This window comes from Astyanax mexicanus, chromosome 14, assembly GCF_023375975.1.
Source record: "Astyanax mexicanus isolate ESR-SI-001 chromosome 14, AstMex3_surface, whole genome shotgun sequence".
In the NCBI taxonomy this organism is placed as follows: domain Eukaryota; kingdom Metazoa; phylum Chordata; class Actinopteri; order Characiformes; family Acestrorhamphidae; genus Astyanax; species Astyanax mexicanus.
In genome coordinates this window covers 40,535,243-40,554,867 of record NC_064421.1, presented here as the reverse complement: position 1 = coordinate 40,554,867, position 19,625 = coordinate 40,535,243, and the positions used below count along the sequence as shown (strand labels likewise).

The 19,625-nt window shown below is 39.3% G+C and overlaps 1 pseudogene; it reads left to right on the top strand.

The window, feature by feature from the left end:
- The first annotated feature begins 2,088 nt into the window (after positions 1-2,088).
- Positions 2,089-19,625, top strand: part of LOC111191398 (kelch-like protein 10) — a 115,596-nt pseudogene continuing 98,059 nt past the window's right edge.

The following is a 19,625-nucleotide window of genomic DNA, read 5'->3' as shown; positions in this document are numbered from 1 at the left end:
TAAAGCACTTTGAGTGACTGTTGTGTATGAAAGGTGCTATATGAATAAACCTGCCTTGCCTTGCCTAGTTCCACTTTACACTTATGCAATACTTTGTGTTTGTCTATCACTTAAAATCTCAATAAAATACATTTAAGTTTGTGTTTGTAAAGTGTGGAAAATGTGGAAAAGTTCAAAGGGTGTAAATACTTTTGCAAGCCACTGTATTTCAATGAACTACCTGTAAATTGTAGGTTGTGGACTATAGAATGTTCTTTTTCTCCATCTATTTTTAATTTATATTTAAGCTACATGAAATAAAAAAAAGGAAGACTAAATACAAATCAGTTTTTTTTTCAACTGGCCATAAAATCATATATAAAATTAAATATATATATATATATATATATATATATATATATATATATATATATATATATATATATATATATATATATATAACATCACTTGAATTCTAACAAATTGATAAAGATTTCACTAAACATAATGATGATGATAAAAAATATTAATAATTCCTAATATTACTAAAGTAAATTCAACTTTATCCATTTTGTTTATGTACAGTGGACGTGTATAGGTTGTAATTCTTTGACAGCAGTTCAGTTAAAAACAGCTCTCCTGCTATCTCCAGCAAGGCCTGCATGTCTGAATGCAAAGAGCGATGCAAATAAAGCGAGATAAAAACAACTTGATGGTACTGGACGATAAGAGCCAGTGCTAAGAAATGGCGGGTACTTATCGCACTATTGTTAAGGGAGATTTTATTTAAACACAACATCACTCTTATCAGCCTCTTATCAGCATGTTTAGCCCATAAACCTGACCTTACAGTGCAGCGGGCAGAGCGCAGCGGCTGATAGCTAAGGAAATCTGTGACTGGAAGTGTAGGCCTGCATGCGCGAGGCAAATGAACGGGTTAGTAAACAGCGGTTTGGGCGCAGACAGTTCAGGGCAACCCTTGCGGAGCACAATAGAGAGCGTACAGAGGGCTGGAAGAGGGGGAGGAGAAATAGAAACCGGGCCCGAAGTCGCCCGCACAAAACTGGAGCTATGCCCGGAATGCTGTAATTGCGGGCCGCAGTCACAGCAGCCGCGGTTTCCCTGCGATTGGAGGCATTTCGATCAATGTGTCACTCATTACTCCCGGCCCGACGCGAGGGCCGAGAATGCGCCGCGATTGTTCTCCGCCGGCCGACGACGCCGTCCCTCCCTCCTTCATTAGCGATGGAGAGAGATCAGAGGAAGAGCTCTAATGAAAGCTCGGCCACTTGCTTGGCTTTTTTTGTCTGGCCGAAGACGCGGAGGCGACGCATAGCGGAGCGTCCGCAACCTGGCAACTGGACTCCTGTGCTCATCTCCATCAGCTTCTGGAGTGGCATTAATTCCCACCAGATAAAAGCGACTGTTCAGTTAGAAATTAAATTTACACCATTTTCCCCCTTCCCCCAAATCTACACAATCAGCCGAGACATGTTCGGTATCCAAAGCTTGCATCTTTTAGCTTTTAGGAGATGCAGATATTGATTTAGCATAGATAAATAAAAAACATCAAGCAAACTGATTGATTAGCATCACACACTTTAGAACCCTGACTGAAAACCATGTAAGGTTCTTCAATAATGTTAATAAGGTTTAATGTAGTGGTTTCTGACTCTATTGGAGACCAATTTAGACCAATATTAAGTAGCCTAATTAATTAGCTAAAATTGTCTGTTTTTCCCTTTTTTATTGATAACAGTGTGTACAGACAGACCTATTCCAAAAAAATGAAAAGATCATAGAAAAGTTGATTTATTTACATAATTCCATTCCAGGAGTTTCACTTTCATAGATTGTAGATTCAGGTCCCACAATTTAAACAATTTGCAGGGCATGAATGTTTTAAACTGAGTCTGACACGCTAATCATCTACTGAACTCAAAGCACCTGCACAGGTTTCCCCAGGTGTCATTTAATAGCTTCAGTTTGGTTACATTTTCTTGGTTTGCTTCAATATGGGAAGGACTGCAGACATAACAACATGGCCACAGAGTTCACAGAGTACTGTGTCCAAGCATATCAATGGAAAGTCTAGTGGAAGGACAAAATATGGCAGGAGAGGATGCACCAGAAAAAGAGATGACCGTGAGCTTCAGCGAATTATCAAAAAGAGAAGATTCAAGAATCTGGCAGATCCAGAAAGAGTGGATTGAGGCAGAAGTCACAGCTTCTAAAACCAACACATTCAGACACATCTGGGAGATGGGCTACAACTGTCGGGTTCCTCGGCTCAAGCCACATCTAAACCTGAGCCAACGTAGAAAGCGTCTCAACTGGTCTAAGGAGAAGAAGGGCTGGACCATTGGCCAGTGGTCTAAGGTCCTCTTTTACGATGACAGTAAAGTGTGCCTTTCATTCGCGCACACTTTCAAAGGGTTTGGAGGAACATTGGTGAGAAACCTGCTTGAGGTCCAGTGTGAAATATCCACATTCGGTCATGATTTGGAGTGCAATGTGTGGTGCAGCTATTGATAAACTCTGCTTTCTTAAATCCAAGATCACAGCGACAGTCTACTAGAGGACTTCATGATTCATTCTGCTGAGGATCTGTATGGAGATGCAGATTTCTTCTTCCAGCAGGACCTCAGCCCTGCCTATGCTGCCAGAAGCAGCAAAGCCTGCTTTGATGCCCATGCCATCACAGTGCTTGACTGGCCAGCCAACTCGCCAGACCTAAACCCCATTGAGAAACTATGGGGTTTTCTCAAGAGGAAAATACGGGCCAACAGACCCAACAACAAAGAAGAGCTGACAGCAAGCATCAAGGAAATCTGGGCTTCTAGACTAAAGTTCTATATCATAGCTATAAAAGAACAATATCTCAGGTATCAGACAGACGTCTCCTATAAGTCTCACCATCCTGAATGGCTGTAATGATACAGGATAATGCTCTCAATGCCAGTCCAGTGAGCTGACGTTCATACATACAGCCCACAGGATGACTGAGGCCTGCACTTTACATGGATGAATAAGCATTTTCAGGCCCACTCCATCTATTGTACCCCAATGGCTTTTCTGTAGGACAGCTGCAATAGGCCTATCACTAACACCACTAATATCAAACAAAGCCCACTGAGTAAAACACTGTAATTACACCCGCAAGCAATCAGCTTACTGTATGGGCGAGAGACCATGGGGCAGAGCTGTAGTGAGACAGTATTGCTCGATCAACACTGCTCTAACAGAGCTAATGGCCATGTATCGGTACATATTAAACGCAACAGCCTTCGAAATGGTCTGCGTGTGTGTGTGTGTGTGTGTGTGTATGTGAAAGTGTGTGTTAGTGTGTGTGTGTGTGTTAGTGTGTGTGTTAGTGTGTGCGCACACTTTCACTGACTTCAATCACTCCATGGACAAACAGATCTGATCCGCTCTCCTAGCCGCCGCGCGCAACGATGATAGATAGATAAAAGCCGCTGTCTGCTGGGTTTGTGTATTAAATAAAAGAGATGGATGTCCCAGCCGCCGCCTGTTTGGCACGGCCCCAATGCGAGTCATTTATCTAAATGCAGCCATGGCAGCCGGGGGCCCGGGGCTTCCCGCAAAAATGACCCATAATTTCGCCCGCTAACTGTGGCTAGCGGGTTTCGCTAATAAAAGCTTTTCATTAGAGGCTGCGGCGAAAAAAGGGCCCTCGCTCTAATTGCTGGCGGTCTCGAACAGAGTGCATTTGGCTGCGCGAGAAGAGAGAAAAGAGGATGGGATGCGGGGGGGGAGGGGGTTGGGGTGGGAGATGGGGTCTTGTAGGGTCTACACCCCCCCCCCCCCCAACCAATTGGGATAATAATTTATTAATTACACGTTAGCAGCTCAATTAGCACATCCAAAAAAACTAGCACATCTATGAAGTTAAGGTGCCTTTTTTTGTCCTCAGCATAGTTATTCAAATTTCATAAGAACAGAGATATCAATAACATTACAGCCTTCTTACTGTAGGGCTCTCAAGTCTCACGCATTGTGTGTGTGAGACACGTACATTTCAAGCAGTTCACACGCTCACGTGCCACGTTTTGTATTGTATTTTTCACTCATATAAATGACTAGGACAATGCCCACCAAGGTTCGAAAAAAGCTTTACACACAAAAAAATTCAACATATTCAGATTTAAATTAAATTTCTGTTATCCTGCCAGTAGCCCACAGTACAGTATCACAAGTGTCACATGGTACTCTGACAGTAATATTAAAAGTATCCTGAGGGTCCTTTTTTAGGGATCTATTGCCCATCGGTGAATTACGAATCACGCAGCTGGATTTAGGGCGTGTCTGTGTATCTTTAGTATCATGAGGGTACAAAAAGAATGCCTTGCGTGGCTCAAAATGTGCAAAAGGCATGTACTAATTCTCCTAATTTATAATGAGTGTGTTTTACGATGTAGCAAAGAGCATTGCGACACACCTTGAGCCTAGGGCCTTAATAATCTGTCATTAAAAGTGCTACAATAACCCTTAAAGTAATTTAGTAGTAGTGAAATACCAATTTAGCTAGGCCATTTGTCCCACCTATTCCCCATCACCAGATCACTAGTGATGCTATAACACAAAGAGGGTAAAGACTAGCACCTGCCTCCTCCAATACATGTGAAGTCAGCCACCACCTCTTTTAGAACTGCTGCTAGCATCACAACGCGTTCGTAAGAAAAGCGCAGCGGCTCGGTTCCGATACATCAGCTCACAGACGCCTTGTGCTGATCGACATCACCCTAGAAATAATGAGGGGGAAAGAGCACCATCTATCTATCTATCCACTCAGAGAGAGTAAGGCCCATTGTGCTCTCTCAAGACTCCGGCAGCTGATGGCGAGCTCCATGACTGGGATTAAACGAATAAATTCTACACTCAACCCATTGTGTAAGTTTTTTAAATCATCTAAACACCACACAGGTGACATGATAGTTCACAAAATATAAGTGGATTTTAAAGTGTAAATATCTCCCAGCTTCTAAAGATAAATCTTGATAGATCTTGTTATAAGATTAAATATAAACTAGAGAAAGAGTAGACAAATAATAGCTACATACCTATAAAGACAAATTTCATAAATAAACAGATTATAATTAATATTTTCCGCACTATAATGCGCACTTAAAATCCTTTTAAAGTGGGCCTTATGTATGAATTTTACCAGTCAGGTTGTAAGGAGCAGTAAAGTCACTCTGCTGAAGAACAGCAATATACAGGAGTTTCAGTTCAGTTCTCAAGCAGTATTAGCATTAGCCGCTAACCACACTAAGCGCCAGCTCTTAGGCCGTTCCGAGGTGAGTATTATCATATATGAGTCCTGTAGCCTGCTGCTAGCACTAGCTGCAGCTGCATTAGCCACTAACCACAGTGCTAGCTCTTTCACTCTTTAGAAGAATATATATATCAGCCTGTAGCCTGCATGTTTACCATGTTAAAACAAGCTACTTAGGACAAACCGCTAACTATTATCGCTCTGGCTTACCAGAACACTCAGGGTTCCTCAGTGTAGCTCTGTCCGGTGGCGTTAGCTGCTAACCGCTAACCGGTTAGCCGCTAATGCTCCAGCTTTAGTGGAAATCTGTGAATCTGAACTTACTGTAAATAAACTGAAGCGCTTTACTCACCTAAATAAACAGTTTTCAAGAGAGAAATCTGTGTAGATTAACATCCAGTGCTCGTTGGATCGTCTGAAATGTTTTTTTTTTGTAAGTGTTACATTTTTGTTTACTTATATTAGCTTTACAGGTGGCGAGACCTGCTGAAATAGAAGGAAAATATGCAACACCCCTGTTCCTACTACTAGTTACTAGTGTCGCATAAAATGCACCTTATTATCCGATGCGCCTTGTGTATGAAAATAGACCAGAAAATAGATGTTTATTGATAGTGCACCTTATCATAAGGTGCTCCTTATAGTGCAAAAAAAATGTTTTTCTAAAAGGTGAAAAAAAAAAAACTTAGACATAATCATATTATACAAATATAGCAAACAACTTACTCATTTTTATACATTATACATTAATACAATTGTTTTGTTTTGTTTTGTATTGAAACCACTGAATCCAAACTAGGGGGGGGGGGGGGGGCACACTCACAAATGAATCAAAGCCAGGGTAACTAACCCCTAGCCTTGGAGGAGTCCTGAGGAGACCCCATGTTTTATGGATGATGTACAGCCTCTCCTCTCTCAGATTCACTGCACTTCCTGCTGTTTTCTCTTTTTCCCGTCATCCAGCAGAAAAAAAGCCGCACAGATTTGTGTGTGGAAATAAAGCTCACACATAAAGCAAACGCAAACTCTACAGCTCGCAGGAAAAACTCAGCTCTGCCCCAAAAACAAACCACCCGGATATATGTGTGCTTTGTTTATTTCCCCTGTTCTCTTTATTTATCTTACTTTATTCGGCCGGAGCCGCTCGTCCTTCTTGCTGAGGCGCAAGGGCCGTTACTTCCCACTCTGAACAGGTTTATAATTTCCAGATAAATCCCCTCATGCCTGAATAACATCAGCAGCGGCAGCGCGAGGCCATAACTCGTACTGGAGGAGGAAGTGATTTAGGGAAAAGAGGAGAAGGAGAAGGAGGAAATAGAAAATAGGAGGAGGAAAACGATGAGGAAAAGTAGATAGGAAGAAAGGAGAAGGAGTAAGAGGAGTAGGTGGAAGAAGAGGAAGATGAGGATAAGAAAAAGAGTGAGGGTGAAGGAGGGTGAGGAGTAGCAGGAGGAATAATAGAATAAATGGAAGAAGAGCATGAAGAGGAAAAGGAGGTGAAGGAAAAGGCAAAAAAAGAAGAGGATGAGGAAGAGGAATACGAGAAGAAGCAACAGGAAAAATAGGAGAAGGAAGAGCATGAGGAACACGCAGAAAAGGAAAAGGAAGAAGAAGAGGAAAATGAGAAAGAGGAGGTAGTGCAAGAGGAGGACAGAAAAGGGGAGTAAGTGGAAGAGTTGTTCAGGGGAAGGATACAAAAAGTTGTCTCGGAGATTTAACCTGTCAGTTTCCACTGTGAGGAACATAGTAAGGAAATGGAAGAGCACAGGGACAGTTCTTGTTAAGCCCAGAAGTGGCAGGCCAAGAAAAATATCAGAAAGGCAGAGAAGAAGAATGGTGAGAACAGTCAAGGACAATCCACAGACCACCTCCAAAGACCTGCAGCATCATCTTGCTGCAGATGGTGTCACTGTGCATCGGTCAACAATACAGCGATTGCACAAGGAGAAGCTGTATGGGAGAGTGATGCGAAAGAAGCCATTTCTGCAAGCACGTTATCATTAATTCACCAAAGCTGAAAGGTGCTGGAAAAACTTGAAAATAGGCCTTGAAAGTGCTTGAAGTTTACCTTGTAAAGGGTGTATGAACCCTAAAAGTGATTCATTTGCGTTAAACTTTTTTTTGTTTTCAAGTTTTCAGATTAATTGCATGAAGTGACATCTCTCTCTCTCTCTCTCTCTATATATATATATATATATATATATATATATATATTTCTTTATATATATATATATATATATATATATATATATATATATATATATATATATATATATATATATAACAATAATAACAATTAGAATACAAATCATACAAATAAAAATAACCTTAATAAAAAATCTGTCAAATCTGTCATGAATTTATTTCCTGTATCTATAAGCATGGGTGCTTTGTTTGTGTGTGTTTTTGTGTGTGTGTGTGTGTGTGTGCGTGCTGACCTCTCTTTTTGCTTAAAATGGCCCTCTCGATCTCAGCCAGGCACAAAAACATAAACACAAAGCAGCACCTCGCTGCCGGGGGGTTCGGGTGGGCCGGCTCGGCTGAAAACAGCAGGTGCGCTTTCCCTTTCTGTGTGTAAAGAGAGGAGCGTGGTGGGCTACTGTAAGGGGTTTGACCTTTTCATCCACACACACAAAGACACTGATCTGAGCAGTGAGCCGCTATTGTCCCGCCCTTTCTCTCACTGCCAATTAAAAGCTGCTTGTTTGATGTTCCAATTAGCCTCGACTTGCACCCATGCAGTGTACTGCTTGTGTAGCCTGCGTGTGTGTGTGTGTGTGTGTGTGGCTCTGTTGGCTCTGAGTGTAATAGAGCAGTGCTCAGATAAAGCAGACGTGAAGTGACGTGATGTGCTCTCAGGTGTTCAGGACACACATGAGCCCAATCACTTGTGGTAAACTGAACAACTGACTGAATCATTTTACAAAAACTGCATCAGATCGATTCATCAAGCATAAAGAGTACCAAATTTGAAGGTTATAAATTAATAACTGTGACCAGTAGAGGAATAGAAAAGTTTAAAACACATTTTAATACATTCTTATGGGAGGGTTTTGTCCATTAAATGTGTGTTTAGAAGCCATTGTAATTAATAAGCTTTAAGCTAATTATTAACTAAATTTTATACGGGAACACTACTCCAGATTTGGGTAAACTATAAAAATTGTGGGAGTAGTGGATTGTCACACTGGCCAGATACCAAACACACGCATATACCAAATATACAGTTTATTAATAAAGGGATTAGACTTACAGGGGTAGTCACAGGCAGGCAGGGTCCAAATCAAAATGGCAGCAATAGATAATAACATACCAGAGTGAGGAGCTACTGAAAAAGAGGGGTATATACACTAACAGGACCAGGTGGGAGTAATCAGAAGCTTGGCGAGTTTGAACGCGGTAGCGTCATGTGATCCGCAGAATTCGAAAGGTCAGGCAGACTGATAACATCAGGACTAACATGGATAAAAAAAACATGTGCATCCAATCCTTTGTTGCCAACAAATAGTTAACAAATCCATTTAGAAAGGACATAAATGTGTTTTTTGCTCTAAAGCCCTGTCTGGGCGGGATTAGTTTCTCAGGGGGTTCTGGGGTAATTTTCTCTTTTATGGTGGATCTTCTGTGATTTTATTCCCTTCCAGTATGTGTTTTTCTCAGACGTCCTCTGTGAGGAAATTACAGGCTGAATTACCTGCTGTTATTCACTGAACTCCGTGGTCCTCCGGTAATTTTAGTCCAGCCCGGACGCACATCTTTTGGCGAGTTTTGTCACCACCTTTGTCCACTGCCATGCATCGAAATTACACTTTGGGCACGGGTTTCCTCAGAGATCCACGTAAACACAACAGGGAGCGGAAATGGAGGAGCTACTGAACGCGATGTCGTGATTGAGAAAACCTTAAAACTCACTGATTCTCCTGTTTTTTTTCAGTTGCAGTCCAGACGCAAGATTTTTATCACTGTGCAGAAGTGTGAAATTCTAATTAGTACATTAAAAATGAATTAAATAAAGAAATATCTATTTTAACAAAACATAACCAACAAATGACATAAATTACCATATATTTATGGCAGTTAAATGGTAGTTCATTCCTAGTTCATAGAGCTAGAACACAAATCTGTGCTATTAGCTCTACCAGTTTTAAAATTTGGAAGTTGTAAATTGCTTAAGTTAGAATTTTTGTGTTTTAAGTTACAGACACATTTTATTCCTTTCCCATAGTTTGATGTCCCAATTAGTAATGGCTTGTACCCAGCCTGTGTGTGTGTGTCACTCTGTTGGAGAGTGTATTAGGGTAGTGCTAAGGTATTCTGGACACACTTGAGTCGCGTCTGACAGCTAACAGTTCAGGTGTGCTACATATGATCATTTACATCCCTCATTCAGGAGCACAGCGTGACTCACTCTAAAACCCCGGGGGCATCGCCTGTCCACATTCCACTGTTCTCTGAATAAGCTGCAGACAGCCCCGCCCAACAGTATCCATGACACAATTCATACCGGTGTCACTCGGGAACGGCTTATAAAGGGTCAATGCAAATGTTATTGCTGACAATAAGAGTAAAGGTTAGATCACATTATAAACAATGACTGTTTAAATTTACCTCACTTTAGACAGAGAAAGCCATGACCCACTGGACCCACAAAGCATATAAAATCTGCAGTATGTCTGACATTAGCATCAGCATAGATAATGAACACATAGATAAGTTTGGGCAACTCTGATAATTTTCAGGATTTTCCTTTATAAATATTTGGTTGTTTAGATCAGCAATTTCAGTTAAATATATCCTATAGCAGATGAACACAGTGATATTTGAGAAGTGAAATGAAGTTTATAGGGTTTACAGAAAGTGTGCAATAAACTAAACTGAGTCAAGCAGGTGCATTAATTTAAGCAATTTAAATTGTGATTTTATCAATTTGATTATATTTAGCACTAAATATTGGAACACAACAGTGGTTTGGTAAGCTCACTGACCCTTGACCTACATACACAGGTCCAATCCAATTATGAGAGAGGGCTAAAGAGCCAATTTCAAGTTTTTCTCTTCCTCTTTGCATCTTTTCTGTAGAGTGACAACATGAGAGCCTTTAAAACACACAACTCTCAAATAACCTGAAAACTAAGATAGTTCAACATCATGGGTTAGAGTAAGGATACAAAAAGCTCAATGTCTCAGAGATTTCAGCTGCAGATTCCACTGTGAGGAACATAGTGAAAAAATGGAAGAACCACAGACACAGTTCTAGTTAAGAAAAATCTCAGATAATCAGAGGAGAAGAATGGTGAGAACAGTCAAAGTCAACAGAGCCACAGACCAGCTCCAAACACCTACATCATCATCCTGCTGCAGATGGAGTCACTGTGCATCGTTTAACTATTCAGAGCACTTTACACAAGGAGAGGCTGTATGGGAGAGTAAATAATGCAGAAGAAGCCTTTTCTGAGCCACACGCCACAAACAGAGTCGCTTGAGGTATGCTAAAGCTAAAGCACATTTGGAGAAGCCAGCTTCATTTTGGAGTAAGGTGCTGTGTGTGGGCTGATGAAACTAAAATTAAGTTATTTGTAGGACGGTTATTTATCCATGAAGGAAAAAGAGCACAGCATTACAAGACAAACACTTGTTATCAACAGTAAAATTTAGCTTCTTTTTCTTTAATATATTTACATTGTACCAAAATACATTCATTTTCAATGAGCATATATGCAGCTGAAACAGAAAGCAGCCTAGTGCATCCCAATTTTTTTAACACTAACATTTTAAAATAACATTATAGTCATTGTGGCTTTTAGAAAAATGTGTTTTGCGGAGGTGAGGTAGGAGCCTTAAAAAAAAAAAGAAAAAAAAAAAACAGGAGTTGCATAGTGTGCCTTTAATTAAACACCCAAATTGCAAAGTCAGAAAATAAATAAGGAGGTTTCTTACAGTAAAATAGTGCTTTATTTTGAAAAACGTGATTTAATTTGCATATTATGATTGTATCACAAGTTGGACTTTTTTCGAATGTGGTGCTTCAAAAAAAAAATAATAATACTACTATTTAAAAAATATACAAAAAATAAAATAAAATAAAATAACTAAATGATTTTGGGTTTATTCTTTACATAATCCCAACATTCAGTAGTAGTTTGCCATTCTCTTATTCGCACTTCAGTTTTATAGAACCTAAAACAGAACCCTGTGAGAAAAAAAATATATATATTACCAAATACCAAATAATTGATAATAGTTTCTGCATATTGATGAATAACAGAATCATACAGAATCATACACATTTTCTAATCAATTCACGAAGTTCCACTATCTTTATATCATTAATTACAAAAGTATTATCAGACATACACAGTTTGTTTGATGTTCAGAATTAATTTGTATGCGTCGGGCCTTCTGAATAATTAAAAAGAGGAAGTAGAAATTGAAATTCCTCCACGCTAACTGACATAACTCTCGTCTGGGTTGTTGTTTTGAGGAACTCTTGCTCTGCGCCGATCAAATCCTGCAAAACAAATTTCACTGTCATTTTCCTATCTGCAAAAGTTCTTAGTAATAGATGGTTTGACAACCGCTGGCCACCAAGTCAGTTCCAGGTAAATAGCCAGGCTTTTGTTATTGTGCAATGCTTGTGCGAGCTGTGTCACTTTGCATTGCTCTGGCCTGCTAAACAAATGCAGTTTACACATGCAAACAACCCTGGTGCTGTTCACAATAAACCCTCTGCATTTGCTGTCACCAGGAAATACTTCGCTTTCCTGTGGGCTTAGCCTCGCTAACATTCTTTTATTAGTGTCTGAGCGACTCACTTATACACGCTGCGTAATTCAAACTAAGAGCACGCATGGGGTACGGGGCACGGGGCACTCACTCTTTTAACATACTGATCTAATGACAGCAAACAAGTTGGGCTGTCAATCGATTAAAAAAAAAATAAACTAATGAATCTAACAATCAATACAAAAAATAACACAATAAACAACACAATAAATTCCAACACAGATTGTCCTTCGTGAATTACAGCACGGGCCAAACGTTTGAACAAACCTTCTCTTTTTCAATGTGTTTTCTTTATTTTCATGACTATTTCCATTGTAGATTCTCACTGAAGGCATCAAAACTATGAATGAACACATGTGGAGTTTTATGTACTTAACAAAAAACAAAAAAAGGTGAAAAAACTACACAAATAAAATATAATATTCTAGTTTCTTAACAAAATCGCCACCCTTTGCTCTGATTACTGCTTTGCACACTCTTGGCATCACTCTCTCAATGAGCTTCAAGAGGTGAAGAGTCACCTGAAATGAAACGTTTTCCAACAGTCTTGAAGGAAGGAGTTCCCAGAGGTGTTTATTAGCACTTGTTGCTCCTTTGCCTTCTTCACTCTGTGCTCCAGCTCACCCCAAACCATCTGGATTGGGTTCAGGTCCGGTGACTGTGGAGGTCAGGTCATTTTTTTGTTAAGTACATAAAACTCCACATGTGTTCATTCATAGTTTTGATGCCCTCAGTGAGAATCTCCAATGTAAATATTCTCAACGCATTGGATGAGAAGGTGCGTCCAAACTTTTGGCCTGTACTGATTTTCATTCTCTCTGTAATAATGGAATCTGTGGAGAGGAATTAATGCCAAATTGAAAAGCAAACACTCACTACTGCGGAATAATGTAAATTCACTTCACAAAATGCGTTGTTTTTCCTCACAAACATGCAGAACACGTGACAAAATGAAATGCAAAACCACTATTACTATTACTTTATTGAAAAATCAATACACCAAAATTAACATTTTCAAAACCAAACACTGAATTTATGTCCAAATTGCACACAAACCCCCTTAAACTGCATTGTATTCCACTGTGTGGTGCTGCGAATGTTCAAAGGAAAATCACAATGCACAGGATTGCATTTCGTCTAGGAGCAGTGCGGTATTCCTGCCAAACTAAAATGTTCAAAATCACTGTTTAATCAGAACCCACTACCTACAAATTGCGGCGGGGCTGAGATAATGACAGAAGCCAAGTAGGAGAGGAAACATTGCAAAAGTATGCAACATGGAAGCAGCAACTGTTTGTGTGTGTGTGTGTGTGTTTAAGAAAAAAGAGAGGTATAAAACAGTGAGGATCCTACCTTACACTCTGCACAAGGTGCGTCGCAATATTTGCGACATCCTGCAAACAGTCTATTTTCACATATTGCGCCCGTGTCCTTTAAATAGCAACAGTGCTTGTGAATATATCAACGCCGATGAATGCAGTGGTCCCATAATAAGGTGTGTTTAGGTAAACTTCTGCTATTCTGCAGGTATTGCTATCTTGGCAATGCAAAACACAGGTGCTCCACTGAATGAATACTACCTAGATAGACGCCAACAGTCAGATGTTGCTCCCACTGCTATCTTGGCAACACAATCACGACTCTTTTACACCCCCATAATATAATATAATTCCTGAAATTTAAATATTTTTAGATAAAACACACATTGAAACATTTAGTATACTAGTATATTTTCTAGTATGCTAAAAAGAATGTATTACATGCCGTCCATGTGTTGAGACAGTGTAATATGTGTGTTTTAACTAAAAATATTTACATTTCAGGAATCATAATATATTCTGTATCATAAATTATTATTATGAGTAATATTGTATAAATTAAGTAATTGTAATTAGATAATATTTAGTTTGCAGAAATTAAGTAAAGTTAACTAAAAGAAAGGATTGATTCAGCAAAGATAAATGAAGTAAAGTTTACTAAAAGAAAGGATTGATTTAGTAAAAATAAATGAAGTAAAGTTTACTAAAAGAAAGGATTGATTCAGTAAAAATAAATGAAGTAAAGTTTACTAAAAGAAAGGATTGATTCAGCACAAATATATTAAGTAAATTTTACTAAAATAAAGAATTCAGCAAAAATAAATGAAGTAAAGTTAACTAAAAGAAAGGATTGATTTAGTAAAAATAAATGAAGTAAAGTTAACTAAAAGAAAGGATTGATTTAGTAAAAATAAATGAAGTAAAGGTTACTAAAAAGAAAGAATTGACTGAAGTTCAGTTCACTTATTTACTCTATGTAACATTTAATCTTGAAACCGAGTTGAAGTTACTTAAATTTATCTGACATTAAATTTACTTAAAAAAAAAAAAGCAAATGCAGAAAGTTGTGAAACTTTTTTTAAGTAAATTTTACGCATCATGTTTTTAATTTTTTTTTTTAGTGCATGCGGGCTCTTCTTCTCCATTTGTGTGCTGTTGTACTAAATCCGGGAAAAATGCCAGACCCCTCACGGCCGTAAAGACCATAAAGACACAATACTGGTCAGAACACGGCTGGCGACTCAATGCATCATCATGGTCTGGATGATGGTCTGGCTCCTTCAGCTGCTGCTGCTGGTGGTATTATTAAGAGGGATTGAATGTATCATCCCTTAACACTAGGTGGTGCCCCTTCTCTTCCAGAGCGCTTAGGCTCGGAGCCGAGTGATTATGATATTACCAATATAACAATATGACACCGATATTAGAAATCTGCCCGTAGGTCATTAGCTATTCTTACGTGATTGACTGCTCCTAAATGACTCGGAGGATTAGCAATTCGTCCCGGAGATAGATGGCGCGTTATGAGCAAACAAAAACGTACCTGTGTAACAACCCACCTATGCAGCACTATATCACGCTGGAGTAGGTTAAAAATGACCACGCCGGCCTCGGTGCTAAATGAGATTCCGGGCTTCCATTCTGCAGCGGCATTCCGCCACGCCGCTCATGCTACACTTCCCAATGACTCACGGCGGGGAGCCGCTCTTTCTCCTGCTTAGCAGTACGATCATTTCTCTGAAGCGTGCACATAGCTCACAGTGAACGCCTATCACTTGAAGTAAGAGAGCCATTGCTTTACTGTTTTGCTGCGGTTCTGTCCCGGTGTTATTTCTGTTAAGCAGCGAGTCTGTCATTACACAGGCCCACTGTTACAGGCCCAGATCAGATGTGCCCGCATGCTGCATTACACTGCATTACACTGCATTACACTGCATTACTGCAGGACATTGTTAAAGCCATATATAATCGGCTGGGTAGTTTTGCTGGAAATGTTTTTTATATATATATATATATATATATATATATATATATATATATAGGCATCAACAGCACAAGTGGAAGGTACAACCTGTACATGCAAGCAGATTTTATATCTACTGTAGTTAAAATATGTATAGTCTCGCCCAAAAGTGTTGATGGCACCATTGAAATCATTGAAATAAATAATAATTCTCCAGGAAAGTGATTGCAATTACACATGTTTTGCTATACACATGTTTAGTTTCTTTTTGAATGTGAACAACACAGAAAAACAGAGAAAAAAAATCAAATTTGACATAATTTAACGAAAAAACTTCAGATAGATATATTGATAGATAGATAGACAATAGGGGTAGCACAGTAAGAAATAAAAGACTATAGAAGACTTTAATAGAAGATTCTAAACTGAGAATTGAAATATTAACTATACCTTATAAGGCAGGGGTGTCCAAACTTTGGCCACAGACTCTGTAATAAAACAAATAATAAAATATACCACTTTAAATAATACTTTTTTCCTGATTATTTCATTTACACACCATTTTACTTGACTAACTATCTTTATCTAACTTTGACAGTGTTGTGTAAACTAAGATTTTTCAAATTGATGTTTAATTTCATGATGTCTCTTAATATTAAACTCCTTCATTACGGCAACTTTTAGACTCTTTGGCCCGTTTTACTGCTCTAAAAATGCGCACCCTCTCTGCTTTTAGACTCTTTGGCCCGTTTTTCTGTGCTAGAAATGCGCACCCTCTTCGCTTTTAGACTCTTTGGCCTGTTTTCCTGCGCTAGAAATGCGCACTCTCCGCTTTTAGACTCTTTGCCCTGTTTTTTCTGCCCTAGAAATGCGCACTCTCTCCGCTCTTAGACTCTTTGCCCCGTTTTTCTGCGCTAGAAATGCACACCCTCTCCGCTTTTACACACTTTTGCCCATTTTTCTGTGCTAGAAATGCGCACCCTCTCCGCTTTTACACTTCTTCTTTACTCTGGGACAATAAACTGCCACTGAAACTGCTCCTATGATCCATGAAGAAGATGGTTGACCATCATCACGTCATCCATGTTGGAGAGCAGTTTGTGCAGTGTCCTCCTCTAACTTAACTGCTACGTAACTTAACTTTTTTTCAAGCTTGTGATGCACGTTTAACCTCACAAGATCTGAACTCTTGCTTCTATTTTGCTAATTGGCACCTGATTAGTGTAAAAACAAAGAATGATCTTTTTCCATGGTGTAGTTTCTGAGAAAGATTATGTCCACATATGAGGACTTTAGTTTTATATTTAGATAGAACACAATGAAGTCACAGTTTTACCGGAACTCTTTGAAAGCTCCTGTGACGCTGGAGAAGATGAAACTGAAATTTTTCGTGAAGCACTGCTCTTTTGGGTGACTTTTCAGACGACGGTAGGATAGACAGTAGGTCATATTAAAGGAGAACTCCTGTGTGAAATGGACTTTGGGTGTATTATTCTCTGTACTATTCAGATAAATACATTTTTTTAGATTGTCATTCAGGCTTGAAGTAGCTCCACACCTCATTGGTGGAATCCGGAGAGCCCCAACATTTAAAATTAAGGCATTTAGTTCTTGAGTATTGGAATTTCATCCACTGTCACTTCACCTTTTACTTTTTTTCACTTCCACTTTCGACTGGAGACCACTGGTTTAGACAAACCATATTTGCTTGTAATCTCTTTCCAGTCTCTATAATCTCGAGATTATATATCCAGTGTTCTCACGCCACACATGGTATTTCTCACGCTTGCCAATCCATCAGCTGTAAATGATAATGTACTCTCATTGAGCCAATCAGAATATAGCTCGCTCTGTTGTTAGGCAGACCTACCCCGATTCGAAAGTTCTGAAACACACGTCAGTGAACAACTGACCACCCCCCCTTAAAGAACTAAAGAAAAACTGCGCGCACCCATCACCAACTCAACCCCGAATAACCCCCCCCCCCCCCGCCAATCTCACTTCAAAACTTGAGAGCCCTGTAGATTTATCTGATTTAACAAATACAAACAATCTCTAAGTTCACTCCAGTGTTGGGTTTTGTTGGGATGATTTAAGGAAATCGCTTGCCGTGATTCATGTAAGTTGCCTTTATGTAATTTACTCGCATTTAATTATAATCTACGTGAGCTAATTTACTGGAATTAATAAATGTTGTCCTTATTGAAATTCATTATGTTTTGCGCATTTATTACTTCACCACACAACTAAATGACTCAATTAACTAAATTAATGACGGCTGAATGGGCCTTTTTTTTTTTTACACGTAATCAGGAAAAGCCTGATTTGTTGGTTTGGTTTAAACAGGGTTTTTTTCGCGGAGAACGGCTTCTTCTGTACGTTTTCGGTTCAATCGCTGGGAGTTTGCTTAGCTGTGTGGGTGTAGCTCACAAACGAGCCATTCTTTATTAATCTGATTAAACTTAACTGGTGGAGTTTTACCCCGTTAATCATTTGAATAAATTCCAGTGTGTGTGTTCCTGTTTACAGTAGGGTTTAGGTATGGTAATGAGGTTTTGCATGTGCTTAAATGTAGGTTTGCTGTGGAAACGCTCTGCATTCGTGTTGATTTTACAGCCCATTCGAGTCATTTGAGTTGGCTTACTTACCTGCATACTGTACATAAGCGTTAATAAGCTTGCTCTACCTCATTTCTCCTCCCTCTCTTTCTCTCTTTCTCTATCTCTCTTTTTTTCTCTGCGTGTGGAAGTAAGTATTGAGTAGTATAATGGTGTAATGATCTCTGAATAAAGACTTTCAGGTGGTGGGGGTCTCTCTCTCTCTCTCTCTCTCTCTGGGCGGCGGTGCTGTTGGGGCTGCTGGGAGTGTAATTACGCCGCTCTGATTTATCTCTGATTAACACACCGCTATAAGTTACGCGGCCCTTTTAAAGCACCACTATAAGCTCTTTCTACTTTTTCACTGAAAAACAGGCGCAATTCCCGCGGCAGGATGGATGTGCGTGACTCCGGCGGGAGCATATGGTATATTTCTGCCGCATTAATAATTCACGCGAAATGAGCAAAAATTAGTCGGCTCGGTTACTGCCGAGTTTGTTCCGCATTAATTTCGCCGACGTGTTCTAAATGAGGCTGCCGGGCCTGAAAAACACAGACCCACTCTGGCGGCGGTTAGGAGAGAAGATTGTTAACTGAGGGGGGTTCACAGATACACTGCCTCCAAAGGAAAGCATGGGTGGGTTTAGTTGTATCTTAAAAGAAATACGGGATTTAACAATTTTTTTAATTTTCTGTTTTTAAATTTTATCACATCATACTGTATTATCATTGTAAAGCATCATGGATTAGCATGACGTTAGCTTGTTGCTAGTTTACTAGCCTGGGTCAAAATACACTTTTAGTTTTTATTATTATTGTCAGGTTGGAGCAGGAAGGAGACGAGAAGAGCGGACGCAATTGTGAGTATTAAAAAAATAAATAAATAAATAAACGGAACAAACAAACAAACAAACCAAGAACTTGTGGTGGAAAACTAAGATTAGTGAAACACGAAACAAACACAAAAATCAGAGTCTGGATCAAGTGAGTAGCAATTATTTACAGTCATATGAAAAAGTTTGGGCACCCCTATTAATCTTAATCATTTTAGTTCTAAATATTTGGGTGTTTGCAACAGTCTCATTTCAGTTTGATATATCTAATAACTGATGGACACAGTAATATTTCAGGATTGAAATGAGGTTTATTGTACTAACAGAAAATGTGCAATATGCATTAAACCAAAATTTGACCAGTGCAAAAGTATAGGCATCCTTATCATTTTGCATACCTCAGGCGACTCTGTTTGTGGCGTGCTTGCAGAACATATCTTCTTTCGCATCACTATCCCATACTTTTGCACCAGTCAAATTTTCCCATAATTCCCATAATAGCCAAGTTCAAACCGATGCATGGACCTATCAACCTACGTACCTACCAACCTACTTACTGACCTACCTACCAACCTATTAACTTACGTACCTACCTACCAACCTAATTACTGACCTATGTACCTAATAACCTACCGACCTACCAACATACCTACATACATACATACCTACCTATTCACCTACACAACCTACATATCTACCCATCTACCAACCCATGTGCCTACCAACCTACTTACTGACCTACCTACCAACCTATTAACCTATGTAATTACCTACCAACCTAATTACTGACCTATATACCTAATAAGCTACCGACCTACGAAACCTACCTACCAACTTACGTACCTACATACATAC